Source organism: Aquila chrysaetos, chromosome 10 (assembly GCF_900496995.4).
Source record: "Aquila chrysaetos chrysaetos chromosome 10, bAquChr1.4, whole genome shotgun sequence".
NCBI lineage: Eukaryota > Metazoa > Chordata > Aves > Accipitriformes > Accipitridae > Aquila > Aquila chrysaetos.
In genome coordinates this window covers 34848229-34872533 of record NC_044013.1, presented here as the reverse complement: position 1 = coordinate 34872533, position 24305 = coordinate 34848229, and the positions used below count along the sequence as shown (strand labels likewise).

Genomic DNA, 24305 nt, shown 5'->3' with positions numbered 1-24305 from the left:
CAGAGCTGAGTAATTCACCTATGGGGAAAAACATACTCTTTAGCTACAAGGTGTTATTATTATAGGCTCAATATCAAAATGGCTTGCGCGGCTTACAGTATTAGACTGGAGCAAATGCTCCCAGTCTTGGCAAGACTCATAGATACTACAGATCTACATTACACACCTACATAAGCACTTGAAGGTTCGTATACAGAGGAGTCTCCAGTCTGGAGAGGTAAGGCATTGATTTGCACCAGGTTTCCATGGCACAGCAAAACTGGTTAGACAGATTATAGAAGAGCATGCATGTTGTAGTGGGCACCAACAGGGATGGGAGCCAGAACTGCAGCAAGGCCAGTGAAATCAGTGCAGGAATCGATCCCATTGACTGGAGCCAGCAGCATTACAGATGGGTGGCTGCAGGAACTCCAGGCACGGACAACACAAGCACAGGCCATCAGGGAAACACTCCAGAGGTGTCCTGAATACCAAGGGCACCTTGAGCAGCACCATATGTTCGACCCTGAACTTACACCCTGCTTAATCTCAGGCTACTGCTTCCTCACTTTCCCCTTCTGCAAAACAGAGGTGATCACATATAAACACTTAGGTAAAAGGCTTTGGAGCAGGGGGTTAAGCAGTATTACTGCTACTGACCGCCCTTGGGGAATCCAACCGGCAACAAGCAGCCACTGATTGTTCCGTGCAGTTGTAGTACTGCTGGGGCTGGTGAGCCATTGCTGCCACCAGCACCCGCTCGCCTCCCCGCAGGTGCAGCCAGCCCCAGGCTGACTCCCATCTCAAACACCCAAGCTGTTACAAATAATAATTGTAATGGCCCGAGACTTCCGAGAAACCATGACATTTAAGGCTCTTTTTGAGCATTCAGTGAAGAAGAATCTCTCACTTCTCAAGTTGAAAAACAAACCCTTTCTCTATCCTTTATTCGCTAATTAAATGCATTCATTGTATTCAGATCTCATTTTTTGTGCATAATGTTTTGCCCATCTGTTTGATTAAAAAAGAACCCAACCACCCAGCTTCATTAAGCTAATTAGATGCATTCAGCCATTGGTTAATATTCTGAAGTACTTTACAATTATTCTCCCCAGTTATTAAATCTCCTCTGAGGATTTTATATTCTGCGCTACACTCTTTATTAGCCAGCACCCAAGTCAAACTGCATTTGCCCAGTCCTTACCCACATGCAAAGACCCCACTGACTCCTTCAATGGCTTGTGATCCAAGACACACAGATAAATTCATGCCTGGATCTGACACTGTTCAGTTCACCCTGACCTCAAAACACAGCATCTTGCTCCCTCTGTGCAACAGGGGTTCAACACTGCCTGCTCAGGGACTGCTGAAGGATGATGAAGTATTAAAAAGAGCACCACAAATTCTGTTTCCTAGGGAGTTGTATCCAGTTGAAGACTGTAGGAATCTTTCAGGGATTTCTCTGTTCCATATTTACTCTCCATATGAACTTTTAAAGGGAAAAATGGTCTTAGAAAGGCTTGGGACCACAGTCCAAGATGGACCATCCTAGATGATGAAAACTAACAACAACTAAACTGGTGTAGCAACAGCATGGCTGTGTGGCATCATGCATGTTAGCCTTGCTGGCAGTCCTGTGAAGGCTTCTAAGATTTCTTCTTAGGGTTCAGGTTTCTGTACTAAGTTGCGGTCAGGCAAGCTACCTGCATCCTGGACCTCCAACATGCCATTCTCCCCAAGCTCTCTGCTCCATCGCAGAGAGCATGCAGCAGTTCTGAGGCTCATTCTCCCCATATCCCCTTCAGTGCCCCACTGCTCCTCCAAAATGACCCAAGCTTTGACCAGCACTGCCCCCACAGCAGCCCAGCCCTGAACCAGAGCAGTCCTTGCTCAGCCTCAGAAACAGTCACAGGACAAGGATCCTTCAGGACCAAGCATAATGGGCAGGCAAAGGGAAAGAATGGCACTAGACAGATGGCAGGAAAGAGACTGAAGATGAGAGAAGCAGCATTAAGTCACCTCGTCCTGGTATGGGCAGAACTAATGACTGGAGCCCCTCACCTTTCCCTCACCGTAACATCTTCCCCCTCTACCCAGCCATCCATTTCCATGAAAACTTGTAACAAATCTTTGAAGCCTTAACCACTGCAAGGCACTTGAGTCCAGGAGGACAAAGGCTCCAAAAGCTGATAGGTGGCAGGGTGGGAGACAGGACCAACAGACAGAGATACACTTTCACACAGGGTCTGGTTTCAGAAGGAAACCAGGTTAAATAATGTTTGGGGTTTTTTTACAGCAAGCTCTGATTTACATGGTTCTAGTCCCACCTCCTGGCCCTAGCTGACACCAAGACCTCCCATCTTGAGAAGGAGCTGCAAGAGATAATGCACTCACGTGCATTATGGACTCATGACTGCTCTTCCTACCTGAACCAGCGCTAAATTTGAGATGTACATCAAGAGCTTCTAGAAAGCAAACCAGCAGATTGTTTATAGAAAAAGCCATGCTGAGTCAGGCCACATATCCACCTTGCCCTGATTTCTGTCTCCAACAGGGGCCAGTAGTGGATGCTCAGAGGGGTGCTGGTGCAGAAATTTAGAGCTTAAAAACAGTAATGATAATAAGGAAAAGTTTAGAGTTTGTCCCCCTGACAGCGCCTCCCAGCTTCAAGCAGTCATTCAGGGAGCCCTGAGAGCGCATCTCCAAATTTGTCTACCACAATTTTGAAGCTATTTATTTTTTCAGCCTCCACAACACTGTAAGGAATTCAGCTCTGCAACATGACAAGCATTGCACAGAAAGCACTACCTGTGCCATATCTGCTGGCCACCCAGGGAAGTTCAGGTCCCCCAAACACCCATCTCATGGTGTCAGAGAGGATAAACCCACACACACACACTCACTGCCCCATGGTAGACCTTAACACAGGGTCAGCAGGAAGCCAACACAAATGCTCAATACAGTGTTACAGAACAAGAAGGAAGGGCAAGGGAAAAACCTGTCCTCTTCTATTTGCTTCTGTAATCCCAGCCCAACCTCTATTATTTGGATTTAGAGAAAATAGCCAGTATTCATTCCTTGGTATAAAAGGTGGTTACACTTGCAGGAAATCACTTGGTGATAATTTAACTGAAGGAGGAAGAAATTTAGAGACTGATGCAGCTGTGATTTGACACAGGCTGACCTGGGGCCTGAGGAGAACCTTAACAACATTTCCTTCAGGCCAGCCTGTTCTCCTTGGTTCACACTGTAATTAGCTTTCCCTTTTCGACATCCAGGAAGAGAGCCTAGACCAGCACTTGAAAATTTGGCCAGGTTATTACAACTTTTCAATATTAATTGGTGCCATTGCCAGGCTATAGAGCTCACTGCCCCACTGTGCTTAATGCTGTAAAGCACACTGAAAGGCAAGCTTTGGCTCAAAGAGCTTATAATCAAAGCAGGCATTAAAAAGAGAGCTTAAGAAATTATCCCCAAAAGGCCAGTGCATTTAAGTAGGTGCTGAACTCCCTTGAAAGTCTAGCCCCAACTGGCACCTGCACAAACAAGCCTACTGTGTCTGTTTAAGAAGTAGCAGCAAGAAAAACCCTAACAAGTGACATGTGAGGTGTGATTTTTCAAAATGCTCATAAAATATAACAGCATCTGCAACATACTGACCACTCAGTAGATGAACCACACTCCTAGATTTAAAAAAAAAAAAACAACAAACAAAAAAAAAAAAAACCAAAAAAACCACACAACATTTTGCTCCTTCCTTAATGCTTCCTTTCATTTATCTTCCAGGTTTGGAGCCTTCCAAATTCAAGGTTTCAGCTGCTTCTCTGTGATCCCAAGGTATTTCTATATGCCCTTTATAAATGACAAGGTGAAAGTCACCCAGTTACAGGCCTCCAGCAGGTCTTGAAGGCACCCAAATACCATGCTCTGGCTGCACACAAAGCTCTTAATTTGACTCTGTGAAACTTGCCCAGGGAGCATGATACAGAGAGCTCTGAAAAGCTGCAGGCAAGGTGGGATGATGAGCTCCCCACCACCCCTTCATGGGTGCACAGCTTTTGTGAAATCTTATTCCAGCTAGACTGAACAGCCAACAGCTCTGCAGCCCTCCAGAGAGGGGAGGAATGTAGGATCAGGCCTCATTCCTGACAAGCTCTGCCTCCTTGAGCGCATGGCCTTCCCTTGGGGAGACAGTCAAAACGAAAGGGAGAGCACTGAGGGCTGGGTCTGAGGTCTTGGGAAACACAAAACAAGCTGCTCTTCTGCATCTCCAATTACCAGCAGTATTTCTTTATCTTAGCCTTAACAAGAAATTAAAATTGCCAAGGACTAATTCACACTGTTCTTAAAGTGCCACCAAGGAGTAGGTGAGCTCTGCTGCACATCCCACCAGCCATGCAGGAATCAAGGGACAAACAGGGCTGGAAAACTAATGCCCATGTTAGTCAAACTCAAGAGCAGTGCTGGCTTTCAGCCAGGGGTTACTCCAGATGTGCTCTGCTGAAAGGGCCACAGGTCCCAACAGGAAAAACTCAAGGCGGCAGATTTCCAAAGGGAAAAATCCAGTGCTTCACTCCCCTGAATTCCCTTTATTCAGGCTGAATCCACCTCATGCCACCAACTCCAATCACCTTCCCAGCATACCAGTTCAGGGAAACTGGTCAGTACCCATGGGAGTGGGAAGCACCATCTCACCCACCCATTTGGGAAGAAAGCATGAGCCTCACAGCAAAAGCTGTCCCCCATTAACCCAAATAGTGCAAACAAAGGTGCTGGTTAGTCCCATCTCCCTACCACCTGATGAGCAGTGTGAGCCAGGTGATCTGTGCCAAAGCTGGCAACAGCAATAGCAGCCCCATAGCATTATGTGAACTATGGATTTACATCCTCCAGCGAAACCACCCCCCCCCCACCCTCAACCCCAAAAATCCATTCAGTGGTTTCTTCTTGGAATTGGCCAATGCACCAGCCAACCTAGAGGACAGGAGAAGGATGCTACTGCCTGGGAGAGACCTGCAGCAGTACACAAATGCACTGCAGAAGGGACACCTACCCTTCAGTTTGTTCCCTTCACTCCCAAGCTTCCTTTTTGTTTCCCCTAAGATGATGTCTGCAGCTAAATGAACACATTACAGCAGAAATTTTATTCTTTATTTGTCCCTTGGGTGTTTTGCTGACCCTACCAAGAACTATATTTAAATGTGCAATTTCCTGGCTAGGCTCATTTGCAGTCCCTTCCCCCCGGCTGCCTGTGCAAGTCTGGCCCAGAATCCAATTAGCTACTACCACCCTTTAAATCAAAAGAATTAAAAAACTCAAACAAGAAAAATAAAATTAAGGATTTTAATTACTTCATTCTTATTATATGTCTAAATACTTACAATTCCCATGCTCTCTGGGAGGTGGGCTTGAAAGGCTAGAAAAGTGACAAGTTTCCAAGCAACAAAATTGTAGCCAGAACAAACAGTTTGACAGGAAAGAGACTCTGCTCACCCTAATCATCAGAGCATATTTGGTTTAATACACTGCAAAGCCAGATGCAAGACCTGCCTGGCACCAGGGGAAAGAGCAGCTACTCCCCAAAATCTGCAAGAGGTGTAGCAAGCCCAACAGCTTCCAGCTTCCTACATGAAGGAGCAGCTGCAGTCCATCTGGTTTTAATGCAAGGAACCTCCTTTCATCAACATCACCCCCAGACGCCCGGGATGTGTTATCACTGTAGTTTTCAGAGGAGTCTAAAAGTGAAGGGACCCAAAGCCCACAGACACTTCAAGAATCCCTTCTACTAGGGCCATAGCTTCTGGCAGTTCCAGTATGGTGAATGAGACTGGGACGAAGAACAGCAAGACTGTGGTTTACACTTGGTCAGAGACAGCCGTCTCCCACAGACAAGCCCAGAGAGCACCCAGCTCTGTTTCTGAATAAGTGACCCAGCAATCAGAAGACTGGTTTGCTTCTAGGATTTTGCTGGTGTCACACTTACTCCTTGACCACTTTCAGCTGGTCACAGTGACAGCCACTGAAGCAGCTGTACTGTGTTCCCAACAGCCCCAGCTTTGCATAGGAACAAGGCAAGGAGGATGTGGATTCCCAAGGCCATATAGCCCAGGCCTTCACCATGACAAAGGGGTGTTTCACTCCTTTCCCTGTCACATTCTTTAAGGCTCCAGCTCTTGCAGGTCAGGTTCCCCACTGAGCATTGCTGTGGCTGTTCAGACTTAACAGTGACCTCAGAGCATCTTCAGAGTCCCTTTTGGACAGGCTTCTCCACACCCCCTCCTGCTCAGCAGCATGTGCTCCAGCTCTTGGCTTCCTGCCTGCCTCCAGGAGCTGCTCAGCTGATCCCCACAAAGCCTTTGGCTCTGATGAATTTCCACAGGACTGTCTAGCCAGAAGATGGGGCTGTGCAGGGCAGGAAGAGCCAGGCCCTGTGAGGTTGGAAGCCATCAGGAGAGCAGACATGCCACGTGCCTCAGAGCTGGCTGACTGCAGGTGTCTCAGCCTGGACACAGGAGTTCCCAACTGCCCGCACTGCTCATCTTGGGAGATACCAAGGCCACAGAAATGTTCAGAGGAGGTCAGGTACTTTCAAATAGACAAGCTGTTGCTGGAAATGGTGCTTCTCAATGTCAGCAAGTAAGGAGTGGCTGGGATGACTTTGCTTCAAGGTATTAACTGTCCAGGTACAAGCAAGATGCCTTCAGCTGCTGGAAGGAGCTCAGTCCATCCTGAACAGTGCAATCACCTGTACCTGCTCCTGAAAAACACAGGGGCTTCACTCAGACCTCCTGCCCCTCAGGAGCCACACTTGCCACCAAATCAGGGGACTGCAGAAATCCCACAGATGAAGCAAAAAAACCTCTTTTATGAGAGAGTGTTAGACAGCTCAGCCTCCTGGGGAGTGGAGCAGGAAAGGGACTTAGTATGAGTCACAGGCATCTTGCCAAGAAAGTAGAACAAGAACTGCAGAGGCACCGAGTGATCCACAGGTCATGACAGTGGAACAGACAGCTTCAAAGAGGCTCACATCAGTACACTTGCATGGTGGGACAGGGATTCTCTACAGGAGGGAGCACTGGCAAAATGAATGCATTAAAGAACAATGATGAAATATCTTTCTTCATTGACTCCCCAATCCCACACCCTTCCTTTAAAGGGGAACAGATAGACATGGATGGAGCTGCCAACCACTTCTGCAGAAAGCCATCAGCTAGGAAGAGCAAACTCCCCAGGAGATGAACAGCTCTGAGCCATCTTCCTTTTCTCTTGCATGCAGCTACACTGACAACTTGCAAAGACACTCTGCAGAGCTCCCTAACATGCTAGAAACCAGTTTGATGGTGAAGTGTCAGCACATTTCTAGGTTAATAAAAGCTGGGGCATGGAAGGAAAGAGGGAAGGAAGGAGACTGTCTTAGACAAAGAAACTGGAATGGATTTCACAACAGGACAATGTTTCAGGCCAAGGAAATATTTATTCATACATAAAGAGCATGGAATATTAAATACTCTGGAAGGTTTCCTTTCCTCCACAAGACCTTAGTGGAATGAGACTCTCAGCACTTTGCAGTAACCACAACACACCCTCAATGAATCCAGGTGTGCTTATCCAGCTCACAGCAAAAACTCAAAAGTACCTTGGCATTACAGCCATGCTATTAGCAGGAGGCTGATGCACCCACTGTGAGCAGCAAGCAAGGGCAAGCAGCCTCAACCCCAAGAGCAGTGAGGGCCAGGGACCTCTCTGGGAATGAAGGGAGGGGGCTTCCCCCAGGAAGCTGGGCAGGCACTGAACCAAAGGCAGCCCAGCAACATGCTACTCTGGAGTCAAATCAGAGACATCACCTTAGCTAACAACGGCCCTTTGGCCTTGCATCCCCAGAGCATCTGCAGTTTTTGACTCAGATCTGGAGGCTTATTTTCCATTGCTGTGGCATTTCAGACTAAGTTATCACCTGTACCTGATACTGTACAGAGAAAACACTGGTCCCTGCTGTGAAGTTTATGCTCTTAACACAAGAAACAGTGAGGCAAGCAGACAGATGTTTGGAAGGGCATAGGGAAAGCTGTACTGGTTTTGCTCATTCATTCATTTGGTGGCTGGGAGGATGTGCCACAGAACTGACTCCCATAGGTGGGGCATAATCTTATATTGCCCTTTTGCATTGTGATAATCATTCTGGATGGCAGACAGATACAGTGGCATTCAGGTGGAGTATAGCCACTTTTTGGCTCCTTGGAAACAGCAAACTCTGAAAATTAACAAAAAAATGTCAGTTCCATTCTGCAGTCTGACTTAAATCAATCTATCTGGCATTAAGGAATGGACTCCCAGCAATTGCTATGACTAAACCATGCCTTTTAACTATTTCTTCACAGCAAATTATGAGCACTGCTCACATCAATACTGTATGAGAAAGGAAAAAGCAGAAGCCTGATTAGAGTATGGAAACATGCTGCAAGAGATGCCTGAACTGTCTAACATGTAAGCGCACAGTAGTAATGTGGCCTGATTTGCCAGCTGAGAGCACTGAAGTTCGAGAGCACTGAAGTTCAAGACGACTACTACAGGACAAAGGCAGGCAAAGCCTACATCACACCCTTGAGTGGACTGACCTGACAGGACTGTAGAGGAAGCTCCAAGCCCTCTCAAGTTTGTATAAAACTCTTCCTTCTACCTCTTTCTTTATAGGTTCACACTTCCCCAGCCTCTCCTCTGCCAGTGCTGTGCACATTAGACAAGCTGAGCCAGAGGACCTTGTTCTCACCATTTCAACAAATCACACCCTGCACACACAGTAACCCCATAACCCAGCCCTGAGGCAGAGGCACATGTTTGCTCCCTCTGCACTCAGAAGAGTTGGCCTGGCAAGCTGCACTGAGACATCTTCCACTTCTCCAGGCCCATCTGTCAGCCTGGGAATGAGGTGCGGACACAGCAAGGAAAAAAAACAAAAACAAAACAAAACAAAAAAAAAAACAACACCCACCCCATCTCAGGTCTGTTTTACACTCTGCCTCGCAGAGCTGGGAGCCTCAGATATCATTAACCTCTGTCAGTCAAGCTACCTGACAGCTACAGAAGGGTCAATCAAAGCATCCCATCAGTAAGAGGTCAGTGGATGAATCTTCTGTCCTCATACGGCCACTTGAGGTAGGCACACCATCAGCACAAGCAGACCCAAACCCTTGCCTCCAGCACAAATAATATCACAGAACAGCACTACCCCAACAGCATTACTAGAAGCAGGTGTTAGGAAGTGCCAAAATTAAGACTTGACTTGTCTAAGTGGTTGGCTTATGCATGTGTACTGTAATAATTTTTGTCACAGGAACACTGCACTAGGTCCTGCTGTCTTTCAAGGATCTGGATTTCTTTGGCACAGGGCTACCACCTTCTATATCACCAGTATCCAAACCCAGTTCTCTCGCCTTCCCTCCCAGTTTTTCCACGCTGATCTGTAACCATTCATAAAAGACAAGGAAGGAAGCTCTGAAGAAGCAGAATACACTTTTCCAAGGCAGCACTCAACTCCCTTGAGGGACAAATCCATCTTTTTTCTTTGATGTTACCATCAATCACTTTTCACATGCTGCAGCAAGGAAGCCTCCTTCCCTAATGGAGCTGTGATTCATCCTCAGATCTCATCCATCCTAGACTCCTAATAAGGAGGCAGCTCACACTTCTTCCAGCTTCTTGTCCACAAAGAGGCAAGGCCCAACATGCTAGGGTTGTATGAGGGGAAGGGAGGGCCTGGTAGCAGACACCCAGCATGAAGCAACATCGACAGATCCTCTTCTAGCAGGGGTCCCTTTGAGCACCCCAATTTCTCTCCAAGAGTCCACATCAGAGCAGCAGATCAGGCTAAGACCACCAGCTGCATCTAGCACATGAGGAGGTCCAGAGGCAGGAGAAAAGCTCCACCGATGCCTGTGTGTTGCCAGTACCATGGTGAGGAAGCACAAAGGCAGCAGCTAGTTGAGAGTAACTTGACAGAGCTGGATGCGGTAGCAGAACAGCATGGGAGCTGGTAATTAAAGCCAGCCTCAGGCAGGTATGCATGCACACAGTGCTCTGCAAAGCTGTGCTGGCACTTTTTTTTTTTCCTGCTGCTGCCTGATTCCTTCAGCTTTATCTACTGCAGATATGAGAGCCTGCAACTGTGGGCTTCATCAGGCTGTGCCCATGCTACTTGTGTATAAAAAAAATCCTATCCTCACCAGCTCTTTTGTGGTTTTAGGACTCACTTCTATTCTATAGAATAGAAACCTCAACTACTGCCTAGAGTGGGAGGGGGGAAGGAGAGACAGACACCCATGATAAAGTCTGTCATGACTACAAGGGATCAACAGCAAAATAGTCTTTGAGTTAATATGTACACCATCCAAAAGCAGGGTAAAGCCAAGACAAACTATGGGGTGACTGGTCTGAGCTTTGCTGCACTCCCAAGACTACAAGATAAAATTGTGAATAATCTCTGCAACAAAGGGACAGCTGAGAAACACAAGCCACCAGAAGGAGGACAGCAGCATTTGACTGCAGAGCACTGCTCCAACACAGTACCAAACTGGCAAATGTAGGCACTAAAGTCCAGGTCACTAGAGTATGATGATCTCACACCCTTCGGTACAACTGATTCACACCTTCACCACAGTCAACAGCAGTCACAAATCCAACACTTACACATCCTCAGAAGGTGTTATTCAGCCTGGGCTTCCACAGCACTTCTTTATTCCTCCTTTTCCCACCCCAGCTGAGCCCCTCATGTCTGCTCCTAGTTTAACACCCATGCTAAGCACTCAATGTTTGGGTCTATCTGTGAATTGGAGCTCCAGGTTACCAAGGAAATCTGTAGCCAGAGGTAACAACTGAATGAGTCTTTTTTCTGTTAATTTAACATCCTACATACCAAAGCATCCTTCTCCAGTTGAAAGCCTTGTGGGGCTGTAGGACTTGCTTCTACATAGCATGCTTCGAGTTCAACAGCCATACCAGAAATCCATGTAAAGTGAGAATACCAGAGACAAAATTTTTTTCCTCTGAAATTGAAGAAAATGTTATCTGCACAGTTGTGCAAAATCAGGAGTCTTGCCCTGCACAGTTTCCCTATGGGAACAGGGACCTAACATCCATCCAAAATGTGTCATTAATGCTTTGTCCTCAGAAGGTCACACAATTATGGAGCCACTTGGCTGAGAAAAACAATCAGCACACCCCAGAAACTTTCCCGGGGTATTGCACAGGAACTACAGGTTTCAGGAAGCTGCTCTCTTCCTCCCACATTGGCACACAGCTCTGTGCTCCCGATGGCTTAACACAGACCCCTCTGCCCCATCTGCTCTGCAGCAGGGACTCCCATCGAAACCCCAGGCTATTCTGCCAGCTGAAAAGGATGCGACATAGTCCTCCTCATTTACACTGGTGTGAGTGAGTGGAAACTACTGGAGACAGGGAATTGCAGAAGGTAGCAAAAAACCTGAGGTAATGGAATTTGGCTCCACTGACCTCAGGGGAACAGTTGCCACTCAGCACCAGTATCACCAGAAAGGAAGGCTGGACTTCCAGAAGGCTGTCCAAGACATATGCCTATATTGCAGAAAGACACATATTCAAGTGCTGCTCCAGCAGACAGTGGCACATCACAGCCTCACTGTTTACACTCACACCAGAATAATTAGAGCAGTCACTGTTAACTAGCTAACAACTTCACCATAAACTCTCTGAACAATACTGAAGAATTAATCACAACATTTCACAGCCTTCCCTGAACACAGCCACCAATCTGCAGAAACACTGAAACCACCCCAGAGACAAACAGGCTAAATTAATCCCACATGGCTTCTGGCAAAAAGAACTACAACTATTTCAGAGGTACTCACCCTAAAATAATGTCTGCCCAGGGCAGCAACCCAAAAGAAACAAGTCCTCAGCAAACCACACCTTTATCCACAAGGCATGACTCAGCTCATATGCTGGGTGTCATCAAGAACTAAAATACAAGGGTTCATATTCAGCCAGGTTCACTCCCTGAACCAGCAGGTTTCTGGGCTGAGCAGCTCCCAGCTGCCACAGGACAGCCTTCCCTTTCAGCTGCAAGCCTCAGCCCACTGAGAAGCTGCGTCCTCAAAAGGTTTTGACCTTTTGGGAGAACTTCCCTATCCAGGGACACCAGCACATGAAAGCAATAAAAAAAAATTCTCCAATGTCATGTACTTGACACTTACAACGAAGATTTATGCTTCTCCCTCTGTTTCTGTCCATATCACTTATGCCAAAAATAAAACTGAAGACTGCAATGGAACAGGAAAATGTTTCTAAAGACTTAACCTAGTAAAAAAAGTGACCAAATCCAGACTGCAAATTCCTAAGCAAGTTAGAACTGCAAGTTGTGCAGTGCTTGACTGCAACACATCATTAATGAATGAAGACTATAAAATGACTGTATTTGTATAGGGTACAGGGAAAAAATAGATGGAGAGCAACACAGTAGCTGGAAACTAGGAAAATAGGAAAGGTTGAGTCAGATTTCCAGATGGATTTTTTGATAGCCCTGATGTTTGGTTCTGGGGGGGGGGGGGGAAGCACTACACTTGCTAATTCATAGCAACCCTTGAAGTAAGGCACAAGCCTTCCCTAGGAACCCATGGGAGACCTCTCTGCTTCACTACATCTCTGGCTTCATCCCTTCTCCCCTGTGCCTGTCACCAGGTGCCACTTCTTACCCAGACCAACACCAAGGGCCCCCATCTGTAGGACAGGCAGCTCTGGGCCCGAGACATACTACACTTGCTGGTGCAGGGCTGACACTGTCACCCAGGGCCTGAGCAGCTCTATTTCTTGGCAGTTCTGCAACATCCTCCAAAGGAATCTGCAACATCCTGGTCTGGTGCAGATGTCCCTAACTAAGCATGTTTTTCTGTGATTAAGGACTCAATCCTTAAAGCCACCACCTGTGGCCAACTACACAAGCCTGAGAAACATACAAGTTTCTGAAGAGCTGGAAACACGCATGTATACTTACACCTCACCCACCACCACAAATCAGCAGCCATCCTCCCACACATCCATGAAAGTCACTGCAGCTTCTTCCCACTGTTATCTTTTAGATTAATATCCTACCCCAATTTATCAATTATCAGGATTTCTTCTTTAGAAGATTTCAGACATTTTTCTCCAACCATGCTAAGCTTAACCATTGTCTTAATTAAAACAACATGCTTGACTACATGATATTATTTGATATCATTCATTTATCTGCTGTACCCAATGCTTTGATGCTTTATCTATCACAAACAGCACTAACCTTCAGATCTGCCACGATTACTGCATTATGCCAACAATTGCTTCTGCACACTTCAATCATCCCCACCGCTTTTGCAGCCAGCTACCCACATTCATTTCTTCAACCACATATTTTCTGATGACTGGGTCACCTCCCTGCATGTTGGATGCTTGCTTCTCAAAGCAAGCGACATCCTGCGCCAAAAAATAAAGGACTGAAGATCAGAGAAGAAACCATGACGAGAAAGACATAAGAGGAAGAATTTTGATAAAGGTTACTGCATACCTAGTTTTCCCCAGATGTGTCTGCTTTCCTACCTTTTAAGGCACAAGCCAATAACATTTTATCTCATACCAACTTTATACTTGGCTCTTACGCTGACAGCTCAGGCCTCGCTTTCGTCCAAAAGACAAAGGGGTATCACAGAATCATACAACAGTTTGGGTTGGAAGGGACCTTAAAGATCATCTCGTTCCAACCCCCCTGCCATGGGCGGGGACACCTTCCACTAGACCAGGTTGCTCAAAGCCCCATCCAACCTGGCCTTGAACACTTCCAGGGCTGGGGCACACACAACCTCTCTGGGCAACCTGTTCCAATGCCTCACCACCCTCACAGTAAAGAACTTCTTCCTTACACCCAATCTAAATCTACCTTCTTTCAGTTTAAAGCCATTACCCCTTGTCCTGTCAACTACATGCCCTTGCAACAAGTCCCTCTCCAGCTTTCTTGTAGGCCCCCTTTAGGTACTGGAAGGCAGCTCTAAGGTCTCCCCAGAGCCTTCTCTTCTCCAGGCTGAACCACCCCAACTCTCTCAGCCTGTCTTCACAGGACAGGTGCTCCAGCCATCTGATCACCTTCATGGCCCTCCTCTGGACTCGCTGGAACAGGTCCATGTCCTTCCTATGCTGGGGGCCCCAGACCTGAATGCAGTACTCCACGGGTATGGGTAACTTGCCTTCTCACTGGTTCTCGGCAAAAGGACAGTCTCAGCTTCCCATCTTCTCCAACTGCCAAACTTCAGCAGCAGTGGCAGGGCTGAGTAGCAGCAAGCATCTGCCAGAGGCTGTGCAGGAAGATGTCTCCCCCCACCCCAAGTTAGAGGTGGGTAAAAACACACCCAGAAGCCTTGTTTGCCCACCCTCCTTCACACTCAGGTGTCAGGAGAGCTCCTGCTATAGCCTGATGCTGCCCAAAGCTAGGGTCTGCTGCTGAGCCCGCACAAACCATTTTCCCCTCCCACCTTTTGCCTAGTTACATTGCCTAACACCGTGTGCTCAGCATCCACACAGAGCCCTGAGGCGAAGTGTGATCTCCCACATAAGCAGAGCCTGCCTTTCCCTACACCCAGTGTTTGTCAGTGCTTTGAGCTGCTGAACAGACCCATTGACACTCCACCTGCACTTTAGGGCAGAAATGGGTATGCTCTCTCCAGGCATCTTCCCAAGGCAGAGTAATTGCACATATCGATTTCAGATGTTATCAAACAAACTGCCTTCCACAACTCCAGCACAGACAAAATCCTCACACTGAGCTCCCCACCAATACACATCCCTTCCCCTCCACTAGCTTGGCACACCCTGATTTGCATCAGATTTACCCTCTCTGTCCCTCAGCCAGGCAGATACATCCTCTGGAGACCCAAACCACCCTGCTAATAGTCTACAGAAGCCATCCAGCACCCCCAGCCTTTTCCTGAAGCCTCTTACAAAAGGCTTCTCCTCCCCCTGCTCCCAGATAGCAATGACCCTATAAAGGCTCTTCTAAGGCCACCACTGACACTCCACAGAAGACCTGGCTTTCAGACAGGACTCTTCTTTCCACAGCTCAAGAGGGGCTGGCACAAATGACTGGGTTAATACACCCTTCAGTAACTTCAGGGAACAAACACCAGCAAGAAGAGATGCTGTATTCTGGCAAGCAGACCCTTGGCTGAAGTACAGAGTGACGCGCTCAGCATAGTGCCACCTCTTCAAACGCAGCCAAGGTCTAAACCACATAAGCACCTGTGGTGACCGCTACCTAAACAGTGCTTCTTCCTCCAGCAAACAGAACACTGCTACACTGTCCTTCCAAGTATCTCCTCTGCTGCAGGCTGATGGGATTCCCACTGTATCCACCCCACAAGAGCCCACAAGGGAAGAGAAATCCCGCAATCCCTTCCCAGCAAAAGCAAGCCGAGCCGTGAAAGTCTGGTTAGTGCAGGGACAATTAGTTGTATCAGGCAAAGACATTTGGAGCTTAATGAACACTGCAATTAGGGGGCATAGGGTATCTGTGCCCCCAGCAGCACAGGCTCTGAAACCAATGGCGGAAGTAAAGCACCAACAAAGGTGCACAACACAAAGGCTGCGTGAAGCGATGGGGGCACCTCACCACGCTCTGGGGCAATGCTGGGAGAGATGAGGTCCCCATGCAGCTCAGCTCCAGAAGAGGCTGGATGAGCAGCTCTGCCCACCCCCCTGGGCCAGGAGCTGTCCTGGGAGCATACGCACCCACACATATCCCACTCCAAGCATGCCATCTCCAACCCACAAGACACATCCCAAAAGCAAGAAGAAGAAATAGCTGGAGACAGTTCCACATTGAAGGCACTTCATGCCAGGGAACATAGCTTGCCTCAAAAAAGAAAACCGTCAGGACCCAGTGGCCCAGCACCTACTGTGACTTAAAGCCCATCCTTCATACTGTATCAAACAATAACATGCCTGATCTCCTCGCTGGAATGACGAGGCTGGTGCTTACGCTCCTGGTTGCTAAGACCTGGCCTTCTCCAGGCAAAAGCCAAGAGAGCAAGTCCAGGAAAGCAATTTATTGCTATACCTGGAGATTAGTCCGATTCACACCACACACCCCAGCCCGAGCACAGGGTGCAGTACAGCAAGCTGCACCATGTGCAGGGACATGTTGGAGCACAGCCCCAGCGCGCTGGCTTTAGTTTTTCTCTTCAAGCAACTGAGATAACGGCTCTCTGCTTGCTTTATCCAGTTTCGAAAGCAACACTTCAAAACCATCCCATGCCAAATGCCAGAACAAATTGAAGCTGCCAGAGATGCCTCACAGGGAGGAAATTAACACATTATGGGAAGAGGCACTGTAAGCTTAACTTTGAACCACAGACTATTGTAAATAGAAAAGCAACAGTTTCCTACTAAACAAACCTTTTCCATAAAGTAACAACTGCAACAGAACGGTAATTTTAGCTCCATCAGGGCAGCTGAAGAAAGTAATATCCCTGCAGGATCAGCAGTTTTCCTTGTTCACAGCATACAGGCCTTTGAGAGCTGCAGTCTGTTCTCCCTCAGAGCCAAGGTAAGCAAAGAGGAAGATAAGCCCCTCTTCATGCCAGTCTGGCTGCAAGGTGCGTGCTCTGAGACACTGCCAGGGCAGGACAGTTCAGACCAAAGCACTGACCCATGAGAAAATCCAAACTCTGAGGAGCTCAGACTGATCCCCAAGGGCAGCAAGGAGGATTAGGAAGCAGTGACAAACCAGCATGGAGCTCACCGCGCTTCTTACTTTCTCCTCTGCCCTCTCTTTCTCTCAAGAAAAGGGAGAGAGATAACTGGTGTGATCGGTAAACTTCTCAAAATCCCAGTTTTCAGAAGGTTGGGGGTTTTTTTCCATTTATTTTCGGGCTTGGTAAAAGCAACGGCTCCGGAGCTGCGGCTGCCCGGCACCACGGCGCATCCCCAGCCCCGCTGTGGCGGCGGCGGAGCGCAGCTCCCGCAGCCCAGGGAAGCGAGGCAGCTGCCCGAGCACGCCGGCCCGGGAGAGCCCACCCGCAGCGGCGACCTGCCCCTGGCCGGTGACACACCTCCGACACCCGGAGCTCGGACCCCATCCGCGTCCCGCCCGCCGCGTCCCCTCCACAGCCGCCGCGGGACGCTGCCCGCGGAGTAAACCCGCCTGTCCCCCCCGCCGCGCCGCACCTGCCCCAAGCCGGTGAAGTGCCGCCGCCCCGGGCAGGGTTGAAGGCGGGCGACCCGCGGGGCGGGCAGCGCGGCCTAAGGCGGCCCCTCACACCGCCCCGGCGGCGGAGCCCCCGCTGGGGCGACGGCCCGCGCAGGAGCCCCGCGGCCGCGGAAGGGAAGGGAGGGGAGGGGAGAGAAGAGGAGGGGAAGGGAGCGCGGCGCGCGCGCGCCCGCCGCCGCCGCCCCGCGCTCACCTGCGCCCGGCGCCGCTCGGCTCCAACGTGCCTCTGTTTGCAGCGCCCGGCGAAACTCCCCGGCTCGCGCCCTATCAGCGCGCGCCACCCCCACGCCGCCGCGGCCACCCGCCCCCCATTGGCCGCGCGGAGCCTGAACTCCCACCCCACCCCACCCCGCTACCCGCCCGCGGGGTGTAAATAACCGCCCGCGCGCCCGCTTCCATTGGCTGGCGGCGGCCGCGCCTCCCGGGGCCCGCGCGGCGGCCGTTGGTCGCTGCCCGGCGGCTGCCGTGTGGCCGTGAGGGTGAGGCGGCGCTGGGCGCCCCGAGGGGGGGGCGCCGGCTTGCCCCTGCCCTGCCAGGCACAGCCGTGGTTTTTACGGAAAAAAAAAACCTTTTTCGGGGGCGTGTGGTGTCCAACCAGAAGGACACCTGGGCTAGGGGCAGGCTCTTGGGTAAAAACCCGGGGATTTTTGCCAATATAATCTGGCAAAGTGGTGCTGACAGGACAGGGAGCGGAGGGTCTGCTGGGCCCGGAGGAGGGGTTGTGCCAGGCAGAGGGCTGGGGTGTGAGGGATACAGTGTGGGGACAGGCTGTGGGGGACCCTGATGGTGTGGGGACAGGCAGCAAGTTGGCTGCTCCCAGGGTCATGGGCGGTGGAGCTGTGGGTGCGGGTGGTTTTCCCAGTGCAGAAGTGCCGTGCCCATGTTCTCCCCAGGCACCGAGGAGGTGGTGGTGAGAGCGCACCTCCTGGGGCAGGATGGCCTTGTTCTCCAGGGTGCTGGCACAGGGGCGCCTGCTCGCCATCCATGTGGCCAGGTGTCCCCTCATCCAGGCTCCATCTCTAGGTTAATAACGGTCAACCTTGTTCATATGCACAAGCGTTTTCTGAAGTCTTAGAGCAATGGGGAGAAACGTTGCACATCACCTAATCCACTGCCATCACTGAAGGAATTCTGACAAGCGAATGCCCTCTATGTTTCATGACTCATGTTTTGGCTTTTACTTTTTTCCCGCTCTCTTTCACCTACTTGGCTCATGGTTGACCATGCCCTGGGTCGAGGGGTTCCCACTGCAGCCCTGCACCCAGCTGTGAAGTGCGTTTCCTGTGGGATTTGTGAGGATGTTGATTTTGTGACAAGTGACCCGCAGCTGGGCTCGCTGGGCTCTGCTGTGACCCTGCTCGCAGTCAGGGTCCCCACCAGGGGATCTTGGCTTTAGCTGGAGAGCAAGAATTGGATAAAATCCACATCCTGACTCAACCCACTGCTGACTGCTGGTCCTTCCTGCTGTGACGACAAGCAGAAAGAAATGCCTGCGCCTACTTCCAGTGGGTCTCTAATAATCCTCTGCTCTGGAAACAAATTAATTTCTTACCATGGGTTTCATATCTCAAAACAGCTCTACATATTAATAATGCAGCTTGTGGTTTACCACCAACTTTGTTTCCCATCCCCAAAAAACCTTGCTCAGGTTGTCACTGTGTTTAGAGAAGTATCGAAATGTAATTAAGAGACACTAATCATTAAAACAGCAAAGTTGTCTTGTAAGCCTTGCAAAGACCATGAACTTTATCACTTACTCATTCTGTGGGTATGTGTCTTGCAGTCACACATACCCTACTGCAATTTACCATGTGCATCCAAGTCTTACGTTTCCTGCAGAAATGTGCTTTGTCGCCCTGGTTGGTCACAGGCACCTGAGCAGCTCTCTACAGATGAACAGGTTTATCCAGGGCTAATGCCCTTTCACTTCCACCTGAAATATTTGTCCATTCTGTGTGCCAATTTTCAGTCAAAAGTACTTTGAACTAAAATGTTTTAAATTTCACTTGACACCTTTGAGACCTTATTTGCCTACTGTTAATCTTTAAATTGAGTAATAAAATAATGGATCTAATTATATGACCACAACATACTCTGTCCCCTTATTTATTTTGCAAGGAAGAAAACAAAAAGAAGTGTTTTTTTCTTTAACCAGCAAGCTAAAAATTCAGTAGTTGTGTGGTTCTAAACTTGACTATTAAAGAGTTGTTACATTCAGTGAAATTATTAGAAAGCTAGAAAGGATTGTTCTTTCAGCTCACCACAGGGAAAATCCAGCGGAGAAGATCTTCCATGGACAGGAAACACTTGGGCAGAGAAGGGCTCTTGGACCAGGTGAACAGCAGTGTGACGTGAACCAGCAGAGGAGGGTGGCCAAGCCTGCCATATTTTAGAGTGGCCAACGAACATGTCTTATAGTTTTTACTATTGGCCATTTGTCAGTTAGTCTCCTTCAACACGTTTTATTCATAATTCTAACAGTGTTTCCATGGTTTCATATCTTTAACTATTATTTGGTCCAGTTTTGCACTTCAGGTATACACAATTCCTTCCTGCAGCAGCCAGAGCAAAGAAACTGAACCAAAAATATAAATGATGCATTGAGGGCCCATGGTTTCTGAAGGCCGACAGTTGGGACAGCATTTCTCTGCCCTTGGATAAACCACCAGCAGCTGGAAATACTTTTTCGTGTCTCTTTCCATGCAGAAAGCCTTTCTGACAGAAATAAGAAGGGAAGAAAATGCTAGGGTTTATTTTCAACACCAAAGACTGGCACAAAAGGTTTCCAGCATCTCACGCTGCCCAGGTTTTCTGGGACTTCTCCCTTCCAGCCCATGTTCTGTCTCTGCTCAAAGCAGTGGAGCTTCACTTGACTAAAACCCAAGGCATTTAGGAGCAGGGATTTGGCTGGTCTTTCTGTTGCAGTTCCCTGGTTCCTTTGTGTGTCCAAAGATGGGCAAAGAAGCTGGTGAAGGGTCTAGAGCACAAGTCATCCCTGGCTGAGGGAACTGGGGTTGTTCAGTCTGGAGAAAAGGTGGCTGAGGGAAGACCTTATCACTCTCTACAACTACCTGAAAGGTGGTTGTAGCGAGGTGGGTGCTGGTCTCTTCTCCCAAGTAACAAGCAATAGGACAAGAGGAAATGGCCTCAAGTTGCACCAGTGGAGGTTTAGGTTGGATATTAGGAAAAACTTCTTCACCAAAAGGGTTGTCAAGCACTGGAACAGGCTGCTCAGGGAAGTGGTTGAGTCACCATGCCTGGAGATATTTAAAGGATGTGTAGATGTGGCGCTTAGGGATGTGGCTTAGTGGTGGACTTGGCAGTGTTAGGTTAACAGCTGGACTCGATGATCTTAAAGGTCTTTTCCAACTAAACAATTCTATGATTGTAACAGGACAGCAGAGAGCCTCATCACCTCAAGTTCATGCTTCCAAAGCTGTTGCCTTCTTCCAGCAGCTCTGGATATTAGCTAATAATTACCAGTTAGATATCACCTCAGGACTGCTCATCTGCAATCACTGATTAGATATCATCTCAAGACAGCCACCAGCCTGAGCTCCTGGGCTGTCTGTTGGCCATGGGGGACTCTCAGGAAAAGTAAGACGTGCCCATGAGCAAAAAAAGCAAAGCCTCCACCCAGCCCTGAGCAGTGAAAGCCCCAGCAATCTCCTTCTTGGATGCCCAGGTGTAAGTACCCAGGAATGTGGCTGTGCCTATGGAAAGACTGTGCTCCTGTGGCTCCAGGCCATGAGAGATGCTCTGAAAGACCATAACATATGTAAGATAAAACATTGACCTGTTTCACAGGGGCTTTCAATTCAATCAAGCAGGGCCTTGCTCATGCAGAGACAACTTAGCTTGTCTTGAGCAATGAGTAAAACTTTCAGCCTCCTGGTCCTCCTGCTGTAACTTACTGGCTGAGAAGTATTTTCAAGGGTTTCAGAAGTCATTTAGGCTGATTCACATTTGGCTTTGAGGTATCTAGAAGATGCTGACTGTTTGGAAAGTGCTGAGGATTGTCCCCTAAAGACCTGCCTCCTTTAGCATCAGGCAGTTTAAATCACCAGTGACGTCTGAAACACAAGTTTTAGTGCCAGCATTGGGGTTTGAAACTATCGCCTCTGGCAAAGACTGCTAGCACTTGACCTAATGAAATAACCTGGTTAGCTAGTCTTAGTCAGAAGTTGCTATTTCTTCCAGAAAACAAAACAAAACAGTTTCCCTTTTCATAATACACAAGCGATTGCACTGCAGAGCAGCAATGACCAGTGCAAAAAGAGTCCCAGATAATATCTCTCTGGTGCTTAGACCATGATGGCTATAACAACGTTAAAATAAGACTTTGGTATTTCTGTTCAATCATGATTGGGTGTAGTTGTTTGGTAACTCTTATTTCCCACGTGTTTTCTGGGTGGAAGGACTGGGAGAGCGTTTATTTAATCTGTCCTTGAGTTACAGTCATGAGAGGGAGGAAGACTTTACATTTCCCCCGGCATTTCACAAGTATGTTTAGGGAAAAAAAAAAGTTGAAGCCATAATTTCTTTTAAAAATGGCTTGGGCCAAATCTCATTGTGGGGCCACAAAGCTGAACAGGATCTGTGCTTGGTAGCAGTAGGCAGAGCTCTGTTAACTGGAACAATCCCGATTCACCCCGGCTAAAGAGCCCATCTGTTGACAGTGCTGTCGCTATATTCAGAATCCAGTTGAACACTTTTGACTTTTATGCTTTCTAAAATAAGGCAATAAAGCAATTAGAAATAGATAACAGAAAGAGAGAGCACTTCACTAAAGAAAGCAAAAGAAAATAGCATGGCATAATTAATACAGAGCTGGCAGCAGCGAAAACGAGCTGTAACAACCGTAGTGTCACCAGGAGTATGACTGCAGGCCGAGCTGCAGATGTCTAGTGCTCTAATGGCAGAGAGGCCCTTTTGCCACCCAGCACAATCTGGCCCGAGAATGCATATCTTTGGGACAGAAGGAAATAAAAGCATCCTTTAGAGCTGGGAGGACATAAATGTTCCTGCCAGTCCTTCACTGTGTGTCAGCCAGAGGATTTATCTGACCAAAAACATGCTCCCACATCAAAAGAGAAAGGGAATTAGTGTAATCAGAAAGGCAGGTGCTTTTTTTAGGGAAAAATCCAAGAAAGTCCTAAATGGAGGACTGTGTTAAAAATAAAAGGGAGTCTGCTGTGCCAGGGAAAGAATGAGTGGGCTTAGAGATAGGAGAGATTGCACAGGGAAGGAGCTATCTCTTTCTTTAGTGTTTCTTTAATTTTTAATTTGCATTGTTACAGTGTCTGGAAGCACCAGGTGGAAATCAGGGCCTCTTTGTGCTGGGAATTGTGCGCAAACATAATGATTAAATGTTGCCAGCTCTGCAGAGGTTGAAATATAATTCCTCATCTCTGCAGCGTCACTAACCAGCAGAATTATTGCTGAATAAGTTTTTCTGCAATTGCTCTTCTGGAATATCTGTGCCACTTGATTTCTTTCAGTGTAACCACTCCTGAGGGGATGAAAAGATATATTTGTATCAGGTCCAACCTGGTAACCTTCACAGATAATAATAACTGGTCAGAGGCAGAATCTGCTCACCACATTTGCATACACCTTCAGAAATTATTTGCTTGTGTCTTGGTTTCCCTTTCTGTAAAATGGGAATAGTAACAGTGCACTCATGGCTCGCTCACTTCATCTAACACCCATGACCAGTGCAAGAGTCCTCTGTTAGACCGTTAGAGCACTATACTGACAACATCACATACAAGGGCTTGTTAGTGCTGTTTGTAATGATTAAGGATTAGCCGGAGAATATATATTCTTTCTTGTATGTTTGGCTGAAAGGACTGGAAGCAGTGTTTGATTTGCTGAAGGTTCCTTTTCTATTAGTATTTGTCTATTAGCTAAATAATCATGTAAAAACCAAAACACAATTAAACAAGGAGTTTTTCTTAAAAAAACAACCTAATCCTCAATTGCCACAGCATAAATAGGAAGCAACACAGCAAACTGTCATTGAAGGGGTCTTCGCATGATGACCAAATCCCTTCAGGTTTCTGTGACACATTGGCTCACTACTCAGAGGTCGGAGAGCAGCGGGATACACTGGCCGCATTTTTATAGATTCAAATACAGTCGCTTTCTGGCCACAACAGATGCCAAGCACAGGAAATTCTTCCCTGATCCTAAGAGCAAGATCAGGTCAAACCAAGAGGACAGGAGTATGGTCCTGCTGGTCACCCATACCTCCCCACTGGGACTTGCACTGAAAGATCTCCATGCAACGAGCTCAGTAGCAACACCAGGACACCGCAGGGTGCAGCCTTTCCCAGGGCAAATCTTAAACTTGTCATTATTTCCATTTTTCAGTGCTTTAGATGTGTAGACTTTTAACTGTTGTGTACTATCCTGCATTCAGTAATTTTGCATGAATTTTAGCAAACTGGAAGGCACTGGGAGAAGGGGCTGGGAGCTGCAATGCTGAAATAGAGCATGTACACCAACAAAGGCTCTCCCAAGGGGCTGAGCAGAGCAGCCCTTCCTCCTTGCTCTCCCATCCCTGAGCACCAGCTCCAGCCCCTCTGGCAAAAGGAGGGATCGAAACAATTGCTCTGGGCTTTCCCTGCCTTTTCATACTGCAGAGGGGACCTGTGTATGTTAAAAGCAGACACTTGCTCAATTTCCTCCAGACAGCTATCACTCTGCATGGCACCCACCTGAAAGCCACCGGCCCTGGGGGCCCTGGCTTAGAGGAGGAGCTTGTTTTGGTGAAAGAATTAAAATTACAATATCTCATTCTTCTGGTGGCAGAAATGGTTGGTGAAAGAAAAGGATCCCCAAAGATTGTGCATATTAAAAAGCAAGCAAGGAGATGAAAATAAACCCTCTCACGATTTTTAAAGCAACCTTGGGACTTTTAGGGATCCCAGCTCAGAGGTTTTGAATAGCAACTACAGGGGATCATTTACAAGTAGCACTTTTCCTAATTTCCTATTCTGCCTTTTAATACTTCCTAGGAAAGAATAGCGGCTTTGCATTACAAGCAGCTTGAAAGATTAAGCAG

The 24305-nt window shown here is 48.0% G+C and overlaps 1 protein-coding gene across 1 annotated transcript in view; it reads right to left on the bottom strand.

Annotated features, from left to right (window-relative positions):
• The window catches only part of CAMKK1 (calcium/calmodulin dependent protein kinase kinase 1), a 112819-nt gene extending 95284 nt beyond the window's left edge, over positions 1 to 17535 (bottom strand). The window contains exon 1 of the mRNA XM_030028304.1: positions 17430 to 17535. The gene's annotated coding sequence lies outside the window, so the exon portion shown is untranslated. The remainder of the gene's footprint in view (positions 1 to 17429) is intronic.
• Between the last annotated feature and the right edge of the window lie 6770 nt (positions 17536 to 24305).